The following is a 13,219-nucleotide window of genomic DNA, read 5'->3' as shown; positions in this document are numbered from 1 at the left end:
TACGGAACGAAATAAAAAGAGAACCAAATCAGGCGTACGCAAATTGTAATCAAAACAAATAAATGTTCACGATAAATCTTCAACTGTGCTTTGATTCTGTGCTGGGTCGGGGTATTTAGCATTGCATCAGTGGCCGATTGAATGTTTGATTGTTTTCTTTTTGCTCTAAATCCAACTTCAAGCAATAAATAAATAACTTGCATTCAATCTCAACTCTATTGGACATTCAATACAACAAACGACAACAGTGCACACAGCGGCCTTCTCACAATGTGTATATCGAAAAGTTTTACATGTTTATCCACTGCGTTGTATCGTCTCCTGGATTTTGCAGCGATCGGATAATGTTTTTTTTTTCTTTCGTTTTACTCATTTAATAGGAACTATGTCGAGCTTTTTGCATCAATGCATCGTCGATTTATACATATCGGTTTTTTTTTCGTGTACGTGCGTGCATCGATCGAAAAATTTGATTGTTTTGTTCTTCGGTACATTCTTTTCAAGTGTCTTCTTCTTTGAGCACGAGCTCGCTCAATATTCAATAGTTTACTTTTTTGTTTCTGCTCCGCAACCATAACAGAACGAAACAACCATACAGAACAGAACGAAATAAAAACTAACAATAACAACAACAAAAACGCTTTGCAATTGCGCCCGATGCGTACAAATATATCAATAAATGTGTGGCATGCACCATGCATAGACATTTTTATGTGTCCAACGACAGATTGATTTACAAACGTAATTAAATTGTGCTTCACGTTTGGAATAAATTTTGATAGATTTCGTTACTTCAGTCGCATTTCGTTTCGATTGCACATTTACAAAATAAATAAATAAATGACAACAAACAAGATGTGTATGTGTATGTTTGTGCGCGCGCATAAAAAACGAGCTAGAGAACAACATCAGGTGACTTGATTTGAATTGATACACACTTGCGGCGCATTTCTTCTAATCTTTCAATCCGGAATTTCTATTACCCGCGATAGATTCAATTTATTCAAATGAATTCGTAATCACAACTTACATTAAAGTACACATTTCATTTGAACTTGATTTGAATTTGCATTTACTAATCGACAAAGCTGCTGGGAATCAATTGTAATTATTAATGATTCTTTTCGGTTTGAACATGGTGTGTGTGTTTGGAGATTTTAAAGAAATATTGCCTTAAACATTCCTACAGTAATCATGTGCTAGCAAATGTCATGTAAATGACAGTATGATCTCATTTGAGTTAGTTCGTATTTTTTGTTACGGTGCTATAAAAAGTTTCCTTTACTTTAATTTGAAAGAAACTGTTGAAAAAGCTTAAACATTTTCCACAATCCAGTGCATAATGAATAATAGTTGGAGAAGGCGTTGATAAAAAAAGCAACTGTTTGAAGTTTAATTCGAATGATTAAGCAAATATTCTGTGGAGCATTTTTTTCTCTGTCTCTGTCGTTTCTATCGTACATTTCAGTTGGATGTCCGATAATAACTAAAATTAGAATGAAACAGAGAGGGAGAGAAACGATATACGATTGGATTATATATGGACTGAAATGAGAAGACAAAGAGAGGGAAACGGAAAAAGAGATATGGAGATACTGAACGCAAATTAGAAACTAAGATCTTAAACGAATTTTAATGACAGACTGTTAAGCTACCACATTATATAAACCAAGCACATATACAGCCCACAAATTGTGCACACACAAACAATTATTATATATGATGAAAATGACTCAACGAAAAATAGCAGTAACGAAACGATTTTTTTTTTCGAAATCATAATAATAATAATAAATGCAACAAATATAAGTCGTGTCGCTATGCCACGCACATACATCATATTCGTTAAGTTTGAAGCGAAAAAAAAGTTTTTGGGGTCTTTCGTTTTCGAGAGCTGAATGATTGAGACAACATATAATTAGATATTAATTACATATGATAAGTAAAAATTGTTCGTAGTGATTTCGTGTGGCACGGCGGAGCCCTTGTGTGTGTGTGTGTAGGTGTGCGCTTGTCTTTCATTAAAAAAATATATGCTTTTTGCATCTCGCTCATTTCCAGGTGCATTGCATGCAGAATTTTAATTGGAGCGGCTCGTGAAAATACTTATCTAGATTGAGAGAGATAGGGAGCCTTCATTTGTAACCACATACTCATCTTTAGATTGTTAAACTTTCTAAAATGCCATTTTGGTGCATCATGAAAACCATCGTCATAAAGATAGCAGTGAATCATCCCCCGTGGATTTCGCTTCAACGAATGGGAATTAGCACTTCAATTCTTTTTTTAAGATCGAGAAGAAAAAAAAACATTGGAATCACATCGATTTTACCGAAGGTCGAGTGTGGTATAAGATTTTCGATATACATTTTGTTACCAAAAAAAGTCTCTACTGAATTCCAAATACTCATCGCAGTTTATGGCAATGTGACTGTCACGATTTATCGCAAAGATCCTGAAATGAACTCTTCAAGAGTTTAAAAAGTGGAAAAATACATATTTTTTAAATTGTAGTTTGCAATGGACACCAAATTTCAAAAATAAAAAATAATTCTTCAAAAAATATAAAAATCAAGTATATATCTTCAAAACAGTTAATTGTGATTGCTAAAAACCGTAACATTATCAGATTCGATCTTGAGCACACTCGCCCTTCGATTTTTACGCAACATTCATTAATTCAAAATATTATCAATTCAAGCGATGGAGAAATTCTAATGAGCAAATGAGTGATATTCCATTTTATGGAAAATTGTTGTTTTGAACTTTTTACTTGAGCAAGCATCAAAGTCATTTACGTAAAATTGCGCATGAACTCTATCCAATGTGTGTAGTATGCTATTGCTGCTGCGTATTACAACTCTTTTTTTTTCGGTCAAACACCAGCTTCCCATTACATTTTTTTTTTTTCTACTATTTGTTGCTACACATTTTTCGTGTTTTCTATTTCAGTTTCATTTCATTTGCTTTTCAATCTTTTCCTTCGAATTAATGGATACGTAAACATGGTGAATGCTTTTAATATATGTATTCAGTACGATTTAATAAATAGCATGTGTATTTTATATATGCATACATGTAAAAAGGAATAACACGGCATATTTCATTAGAGTAGATCGACGGTTTTTACCTTTCAATGGAATTTTAGATTTTGAATTGACAAAAATTGTGTTTTTTCAAACAGTAATTGAATTTCTTATTTTTGATTTGAATTCGATCTCAAAAATATCAAGAAATGCCAAAGGAAACGGTAGTCACTGCGTCAAAAATGTTACCTGCCTATCACAGAACCGAAACAAGTGTAATCGATCCACCCTAATAAACGCGACAGAACACTGTAACACGCGATAAAATGAAGTAAGAAAAAAGGGCATACATTTCGGAACAGAAAAACAAAATTAAATACGAAACACCAAGAGCTATAATAATGCGAAGCAACACACAACATTCCCGAAGTCACAATCGCCACAAATAGCAATACACCGTTGCAAGTAGATAAGTCAACAAACATACAAATACACGAACACAAACACACACACACAGCCACACATACAGATATCTATAAAAATTTATAACAAACAATTTTCCCAGCGTTTAAGAAAATTCTCACGGAAAAGTCAGTAGAGCGTAACCGAAACGATTTGAAGAGACTCTTCGGTTAATAATCTAAAAATGTATGTTGTGTGTTTCTTTTTATTTTCTGTGTGTGTTTTTTTTTCTTTTTGTACCTTCAAATTTTGTATGTGGAGTTGATTTTGCGTATGTATTTACTTCGATATTGTGGGTTGCTGCTGTCGCTGTTTTATTTTTCTTTCTTCTTTCTTTTAATTACAAATTTAGTTCGGGTTAGTGTGTGTGTGTGCCCTGTTTGGCTTTTTTGTATTTCTACTTTATTTATTATTTCGGTTGTTATTTCTGCAGCAACAAAGAAGTCAATTTATCTGACTATGTATAATTCTTGTTGTTTCAATACGATATATGCTCATTAAATTTTCCATTTCGCCCAAAACATTGTCGAATAGCGGCTTTAAAGTCGAAACCACATGCGGGGTTAGCCCTGAACAAATATGAAAGGGTTTTTACCAAAAATATATTTGAAACAACATGTTTTCATCTCATTTCCAAGGTTTACTTTAATAGATGTGTTAATAGCTCAATTTAACAACAATTGGTTGTTAGAAAATTTGGCAACATTGCTTTATTTTGATGCAAAACTCATTTCAAAATGCTTTGCCAACATGGAAAAGCCAGCGTGCATTGCTCATGAATTCATTAGAAGTATGCCTATCTTAAAGAGGAAATCGCTAGTTTCTTCCTAACCTTTTTTTCTAATATTGGTCTTTTTAGCTGTGTGTATGTGTTTCAATGTTCATTTGCCATATTTTTGGCGCTGGCCAATACAAAGCTTCAGTTTTTCCGAATGTGTGTATTTTTTTCACTTCCATCTGGGCTGTTAATTATGCAATTTAAAACCTGCATTGCGAACTATATTTATGCATATTCGTCATTCTGTCGTGTTACCTCCCCCCTCTCTCTCTTTTGCCATATTTGCTTTTACCTTTGAACGTAGCAATGAATGGCAGCAATAAATCTGAAAATGCTTTTTTTCACGTACATTTTTTTTCGTGCACAATAAATATAGAATTGTGCACATATTATCTAGATATCAAATGTGTAAAAGGTTTTTTTTTTTCAAGTTTTCCATGGTGAATGAAGTTATGCATTTCATGTACTTTTAACAATCTGTGATTATTTTTGGGTAAATAGATTTGTTGCAGTTGTTTTGTTTTTGACTAAATGCATGTTGTGATAAATTGTCCCATAATAAAGGCAATGACAACGTTGCCTTTGTTTTACCGACATCGAAGACAAACTGCCACTTCGGTCACATTTCAAATGAATTACAAAATTACCATGTAGACAACAACAACAAAAATGTGCAAACAATTTTCCGTTTCGCAGGATGGACAGTATGAGCCACTTTATGTGAAAATATATTTAAAAAAAAACATAAAAAATATTGTAATCACCATATCGCTATTGCATATGATCAAAGGCAAACTGAAGAGAAAAAAAACCAAATGGCATAAACAGATTGAGCGCCGCACATACACACAAAAATGAATTGTTTCACTCTAAACGGTATTTTTTTTTTGATTGCTGTTTTTATTTTTCCTTCGTATTATCGCTTCTGTTTTATGCTATGTATGATCCAATTCTCATCATTTCCACTATTCCGTAATTCTACTTTTTCTTCGACTGCGCCATTTTTCCTTCTTTTGTGTATGTGTTTTTGTTTTCTTTAATTATTTCGGCCAACGTAATACAACGTATCATATGCATTTAACTTTTTTTATTTTTGAGGCCATCAACAGCGATCATCGTTGTTTACTTCTTAATTCTTTTGTGCCCGCAAATTCATAAATGTGGAACTCGTAGATTTACAATCGTTTTGAAGAAAGTTTCAAACATCGACATTGAATGTTATCTTCATATATAAACAATCGAGTTTTTCGATGAAAAAAGAACAACATATTTTGTCTCATGGAAAAACTTTTGCTTCAATAAAAAACACCGTTTAAGCGCTGCGTATGTAAAAAAATCTTCTCTTTTGGTTTGGACAGCACACAATGAGAAGGTTTCTATAAAATGTCTCGTACAAATCAATTCCAATTCGAATGAGTGGCGAGCACTTTAAATCAGTCAAATAAAAAAAAATGGCATTTTCCATAGAAAAATATCCCTTGTTGGGCAATTAATTAACTTTTCCAAAGTAGTATTTTGGCATTAAAGTCCATTATTTGCCACTAGAGTCTTCGGACAGTAGTTTTATATGAAAAAAAGAGAGAACACGATTACCCCATTGTGAAAGCATGAATGAGAGCAAAATCGGCTGTTGGGTATGGGCTGAAAAATGTCTGTCGATTTACATTAAATTCACACGACTTACATTTCTTGTTGGTGCTGGTTCTTTCTCTTTTTTTTAAAAATGTATATTTTGTCTCAATGTAAATTTGTATGTATTTGAATGGATCGTGTGCCACGAATCATTGCACGTCTGTTGAAAAAAGCACACTTTTTAGCCACTTAAATCGTCCGAAGAACATAAGTTAACACATTAACAAGAAAATACTCATTCATTGAAGACAGACACAAACGGTAAGGCACAAGCCAAACTTAACCCATTCGAATACACAATATTCGCATTATATATGCAATCTTTGCTCTTTCATTCCTTTTGTGCTGTGTTATTTATTTTCGTCGTCATCGAACGACGGTCTTTTTCATTTCTTTCTCTTGATCATATTTATTATTTGGTTTTGTGTGCGTTTGGTTTGGATGATATTTTGCTAACGGATTATATGCACGCTGTGGCATGAGAGAGAAAATGACCAGCTAAACCACCGCTAGAATGTCAAAAGGTTGTCATCAGTTCATGTTCGATCTTCATTTTCGTAAATAATCTTGTACAATATCTCTGTTTCACGGTCTTGCAACAAGGCTTAATCACTAATTCGATTCATGGCGAATACATTTCTCACGTGCTCGGAGGCGAGCATACACCGGTATCATGGTTGATTATGCTAAACAATCATGTTGAAACGTAATTGGTGTGTATGTGTATGTGTGTGTGTTCGATCGCGATTTAGTGAGTGGATGAGAGAATGTGCAAAGTTCGTGCAAACCAACGATTTAGTATATGTGGTGTTGATTAAGCATCTTAATTGATTGTCCGTTCAACTACTGTTCGGCGAATCGCACACCAAAAGAGAGTTGTGTACTTCGCACCTCATTTGTTTGCGCTTCTGCTCATTAGCAGTCAGTTATATTGTCGTTTGATTTATTGCAATGAAACGAATGCAAACTCAAAATTTAATTCGATTATCTGAACGTTTCGGAATGAACTCGTTGAACCATTCACCGAACACACACTGTCATTCGAGCCAAGAAAAAATAAAAAAAAAAATAAAGAAAACAACAACAGCAATTGTAAATCACATATTTGTGTGCGAAGAACGCAATAAAATTCAAACCTGATGTGGATAGAAACATGCACATTTTATGATGATATATGATTATCATATCCATTCCGCTACCTAATGTGAAATTATGAGCTTGTAAACTCGGGGGGATAAAACGGAGTGAACAAAATCGTAATCAAATACGTGTAAGCGTGTGTGCGCACACTATAGAGACATGAGCGTGCGCGCACATGAGTGTACCGAGTGTGTATGTGTTTATGGTGTACCGTATCGGTGAAGTTTATGAAAGATTTTTTGGCCCGTGCTTCTTATTTTGTCATTGCATTTTGCTTGTTCGCTCTCTTTTGTGGTTGCATATCATTGCATTACCATATCATTTTCGATTGTTTCTGCTCTGACACTTTTCGTTTGCGCCTTGTCTTGCATGCACTTTTTTCAATTGAAATATTAATTTGGTCTTCATTTTCCATGGGTGGGTTTTATTTCATACATATATTTTTTTCTGCCGCTTTTATGGCCCGAAGTGTACGATGAATCAGAATAAGGCACGAGCGCGTATGGTACATGCACAAATAGTGAGTTAACGCGGCTCTTGATTACAATTTTCAAGAAGCGACAAATATAAAGAAAAACGTACTCAAGTACCTTCTTTTCTTCTTCACCTTCTTTTTTTTAATGCTTGTTATTTCATAGCCACTGTTTCGTGGCAATTTGAAGTCACGTGTTGTGCAACTCATTACTAATTTTGAGCACTCGATTTCAGCAACCAAATTCGTTAATGTATTTTGTGTTTTCAATCTTTCGTTTGAGATCATGACCCTTTCGGACTGTCAAAATTGCCTTCCGCGTATAGTAAACGATATTTGACGAACAACGTACAAACACAAACATATCTCTGTTAGCACATAGCATGCTCACATCATTTCCAAAATGAATGGAGAAAAAACAAAAAAAAAAAATTAAGCAGCCGCACGAAAGCACGCTCTATTCCGGAAGATCGATTCATTAATGCGACATTGCATGATACGTGCATTGAATTTTATTATGTGTATACGCGATAATCATACGGATATTACGAAGATGAAGTCAAACCAGGTGACGAACATTGCTACTAAGCTTGATATTTTCAAACATTTCTGTTTCGATTTCGTCACATTGCGCATCAATAATAAATTATGTACAAATACATACGGCGACGAAATTAAAGTGTGGTGTCATCGAACGTGTGCGCGTGCGTTTTAAATCAATCGATAGACCAATATTTTATGCCAAAAACAATGTCATTTCACAAATCAAAACATTACACCAACTTTTCAAACGAAAACCGATAAAAATTCATTTTTGGAAATGAATCAAACGATCGTTATCACATTTGGAATTTGAATGGGTTTGTCGCTTGGAGTCTTGGGTTTTTTTATGTTAGAATAAAAGAAAGATCCATTGAACATTCCATCTGATTCGAAAAATAAAAATTAATTTTTTTTCAAAAGCGACATTTTCGAATCGTTCCATTTCGGGTGTGCTCTCTCTCATATGACACATTCTTTGGCTTGTCAAATCGATAAATCAATCGCACTTAATTGATTTGTCATTCTTCACAATCGAATAAATAATAAGGTTGAGTCTTTTTTTCTGCGTTGAATCATTTTCCTTCGTTTTGTTTTTTAAACGAAATCCGAACGATTTTTTTATTATCCAAGCGAGGGAATTTTTTGTATTTTGATTGTTGTTTCGTTGTGCTTGCTTTCAAAATTATTGCATTTTTGGTCAGTCGTTAATTACAAATGACAATTACAATTTCTCACGATCAATTACAATTCTTACGCTTTTTCAAAGTTGGAAATTCGATTTAAAACAAAGATTCTATTATTTCATTTCAAAAAAGTCAACGAATTTCAAAGAATCGACTTGATTTGGAAGTGTGTCGAGGTTGAATGTAACCTCCTGCAGAGGTGATTTGAATTTCCTGCAGTGGGAGAAGTTTATTGGCAGAATGAATCGAAATGGTCGAAAAAGAATTGGAGAACCGTTTCCATTGAAGGAGAGACAAAAAAAACAACGTATACTATTGCTACATACAAAATTGTACACATAGAGTAAAATTGATGCTATTTCGAACGTGCAAGAAACACGTAGAATAAATAAAGTTGGTTTTTGGAGTGAATTGGTTTGCGGCGCGCGATTGTTCTTAAGTGCTGTTATTGGTTTTAATTTAAATCCATGTTCCCGGTCGGGCCAATGAGCGTGCATGCAACCGAAGAAAAAAAAACACAACCGAGCGCGTCGCAAGTAGTGTATAAGTTGCATGATTTGTGTCGATTCCATGTATATTTTCTCTCTCTCTTTCGCGAAGCTCACGCACATCGCATGCAATTTGGCTAATATACAGAGGATAAAATGCCATTACATATTCATCGTGGCAAATTCAAATGATAAGTAGTTCAGCCACCGATCACGCGCACTCTTTTGCTCGCTTACAATGTACGCTTCTTTTTTTGTCAAATATCATCACCGATATTTTGATGCGGCCCGCTAGTGTGCGTAGGTATTTTCTTTGCCATTTCTTTTGAGATTCAGCTGCATTTTTCACTAGGATGTAAATAATGTGCAAAAACAGTTGAAGAGAAAGAAAAAACATAAATCTAACATTAATTTTCTGCGGTCTAGCATTTTAATGTTGATGCATGTACACATGTACAGTTAATAAAAAAAAACCCTGAAGCTCAAACGCATCCAAAGTGTGTTGTTCGAATATTAAATCCAGTGCACAGAAAGAAGAAAAAATAAAAATACCAGTACTCTCGAAAAGAAAACAAGAGCAATGAAAAACAAGCAGTACAACAGAATTAAAATTTTAAAAAACAACAACAACAACAGAAATCACTAATATATATTACGAAGATAATAATATTTCATAGTCCCTATTGTGTTAAAAAAAATTACAACAACAAGCTGACAACAGGCGACTATAGCAAGCAAACCGCGTGAGCGCGCGCGCACACACATATGTAGAAATAGAAAAAAAAAACAACAACCGCAGCAGTGAATATTTAGATATGTGCACGGTGTATAATATTGCATTTGCTTGGTTTGTATGTCTATCTATATGTAGAAGAAATCAACAAAAACACAGTGAATGACTTGATTCAAATTTTCCCACATCCAACAACAGCACTTTAAGCCATAATAACGAACGAATAACAACAGCAACGCAACACAAAAAAAGTCTCCCACAATCCAGATCTTATACAGATTCTTTTTTTTTTTTTTTGTTATTATCATTATCATTAACTTGTTGCGTGTATGTTTGTGTCGGGGTATTTAACGATTGTGCTTGCATAGTCGTCGTCCCCCCCCGCAACACACATGCACGCACGCACAACTACAATCATAAGCACACAATCACAACTTGAAATGCTAATGAAATAGCACAAATTAGTTAGCCAGAATTTTTACGATACATTTCATTATAACACGCTAAAAGAGAGCGAGACACACACACACTCACATACGATACTCGTATAAAATATGCTTGCAACATGCCATCGTTTCTCTTTCAAAGAGTTTTCATCTCATCTGGCTCAATGCAAAAAAAAAACAACAACGAAGAAATAAACAGAAACCAGCAATGGGCCAATGTTGGGCAACAAAACAAACCAAAAAAACTGAGACATTAAAGAAAAACTTGATTAAAGATTAAAACGATTAAATTTGAAATAAAAACACAAATCTAATTCATTACAAATATTGAGAAATTTTGCAACTGACTTTTCAGAGACATTTCAGCTTACTTTTAAAATATTTTGCTGAAGTTGGCCATAGAAAATGATTGTGGATTAAAATCCAATCTATTTTTTAGATTTTCATACATTTTTTTTATATCGTTTTACATATTAAAAAAGAATTCCTTCATGGAATTTTCTGTAACTCCATTAAAGGTAAATTTCTCTTCTTCTTTTTTTTCTTCACCACAACACTCCACCCCAACCTAATGTATGTGGTTCATTGTCCTATTGAATGAAGTTGCCAAATCATTGCAATCCATCGAATCGTCCACTTTTTTTTTTCATTTTCGTCCGCAATTAATCATTGTATATGTGTATCACTAATTCCATCCAATTAACACGAAGAGCATAAATTACATGAGAATATTACTCAATGTGTGTGTGTGTGTGTGTGTGTGTGTGAGCGATTTCTCGGTCGATATGGTTTTACTATCTTACGTTCTTTTATTTATATATTTCTATCTGGTGCGCGTTGTCAGCAGTTGTTGCGATGAACCATTTATTTCAGTTGGCAGGTATAATTAACACAATTTAAAATCTATCATTATGGAATACGGAAAGAAGTTGATTTTCTCTTCTGCTTCGTTTTTGCTTCAACGGAGAGTGGAAAAAAACAGAGCAATTAAAATTGAGCTACCTTTCTCTGCTTTTCAGTGTGTTTGTGTTTCTCAATTTGAACTCTTCCTCAATGAAATGTTCCACTTTTCCACTACGGAAACAAAAAAACAACAACAACGAAGACGACGACACATTTGACGAAATTGCGAGTGTGAAATCGCATATATTAGGCAAGTTTGACTTGATATCTTGGCCAATGAGACTGCGATTTGATGCATTTACTCGCAACGCATAAACATGAATCTATTGGGTGAATAGAGACCGATATCTATCGATGAATCAACAACAACGAATAAGACGACGACATTTGAATTGACCACATGTCTTTTTTAATGGCGAGAAAGCAACAAAATTAACCATTTAAATGACTTCATTGGCAGTTGAATGAATATACATATGATTCGCATCACATTTTCACACAGCTCCCTCTCCCCCGTCTCTCTCGCTCTCACCTACAGATACATCATTGACATCACATAATAGTATACTTTATTTTATCTTAATGGGATTGTGGATGGTAACTCGAATGCCAGATACCATTTGCTGTAAATTTCATCCGGCAAATATCATTATTTTGACTTCGATGTGGGAAAATGTTCCAACATTCAGGTGGACCAGTGCCACCGGTTGAAACATCAATCACTTTTTCCAATGGAAAACAGTTTCTTTTCTTTTGCTTCTTTTTTTTCGGAAACATAAATAATCATGGTTAATTAATGCTGTTATTCAATTGATATGGACAGTTTTTGTTTTATATAAGGGAGTGAAGTGGATAAAAATTTTAAAAAATGTTCAAAAATGAAGGAGTTAGCTTTGGTAAGAGGTCATATATGATAAGGCATACAAGATTTGTATGGGGAAATCATTAATCACAACAAATATTTAGCTTAATTTTTTTTTTGGTAAAAATTATAAAATTGTACGAAAGAAAAAAATGATCCATGGCAAACTTAAAGATTTTCACTAATTTCAATAATTCGAATGTGGAATTTAAAATTGTTAAAATCGTTTGTAATTACGAGCATTAATTAGAATAGCGTAACGACAATGACGAGCGCGACAAAAAAGCGTTTCCATTCAACTTGGAGTTGTGGCTAAAGTGTGCTTATCCGTGTAAAATCGTAAAGTGTACATAATTCCGTTTGAATGTGCTCGCTTCATTGCACTTGTTCATTTCATCTATTTTTCAATCTATTCCGTATTTTTAATGTACATTAGAACCCATAAATATGAAATGTGACGATGAGTTACGGTATTCGCAACCATTAGACGAATCGTTTGAAAAACACCAACAAAACAGTCCATAGAACAGAGACGAAAAGCGTAAGCGAACGAGATTCGAATTGGTGTAAAGTGCAAGGCTTGGTTGCTTAATCGCGAATCCATTTAATATCAGTTTTTTAATTGCATTTCAGTTGTGCAATGTGCATATTAATGATTTTGTTCCCATTACAATCGTCACATCGTTCCCATTCCGTTGTTTTGTTGGAAATGTTCTTCTTATTTTTTGTACCGTCTGCAAAACAAACGATTTCTCCATCAATTGAACGAGACGATAGAAGTGAAATGCAATTTGCTTTTTGCTTCGTAAAATCATAACAACAAAAATATTTGCTCCATAATATTTTTATTGATTACAAAGTGCAAAACTGAAGCGAAGACGAAAAAACAACAAAAACATTTTCTTGTAATGAAAAAAAAAATATTCAGTTTTTTTTTTTCATTTAAATACCACAAAGTGATTGAAATGTAAACAAAGCATTCCCAAATGTATTTGGGTCAGAATTATGAAAGGCATTTTGAGAGCCGCCACTGATGAGAGAGCGAAACAAA

At 34.0% G+C, this 13,219-nt stretch overlaps 1 protein-coding gene across 4 annotated transcripts in view; it reads right to left on the bottom strand.

Moving 5' to 3' along the window:
• Window positions 1-13,219, bottom strand: part of LOC116345380 (putative transcription factor SOX-15) — a 50,043-nt gene that overhangs the window by 3,613 nt on the left and 33,211 nt on the right. The window lies entirely within an intron of this gene.

Source organism: Contarinia nasturtii, unplaced genomic scaffold (genome assembly GCF_009176525.2).
Source record: "Contarinia nasturtii isolate CC-2019 unplaced genomic scaffold, AAFC_CNas_1.1 Cnas_scaffold_1240, whole genome shotgun sequence".
NCBI classification, from domain to species: Eukaryota; Metazoa; Arthropoda; class Insecta; order Diptera; family Cecidomyiidae; genus Contarinia; species Contarinia nasturtii.
The sequence above is the reverse complement of the archived record's forward strand: the minus strand, read 5'-3'. Positions and strand labels throughout refer to the sequence as shown.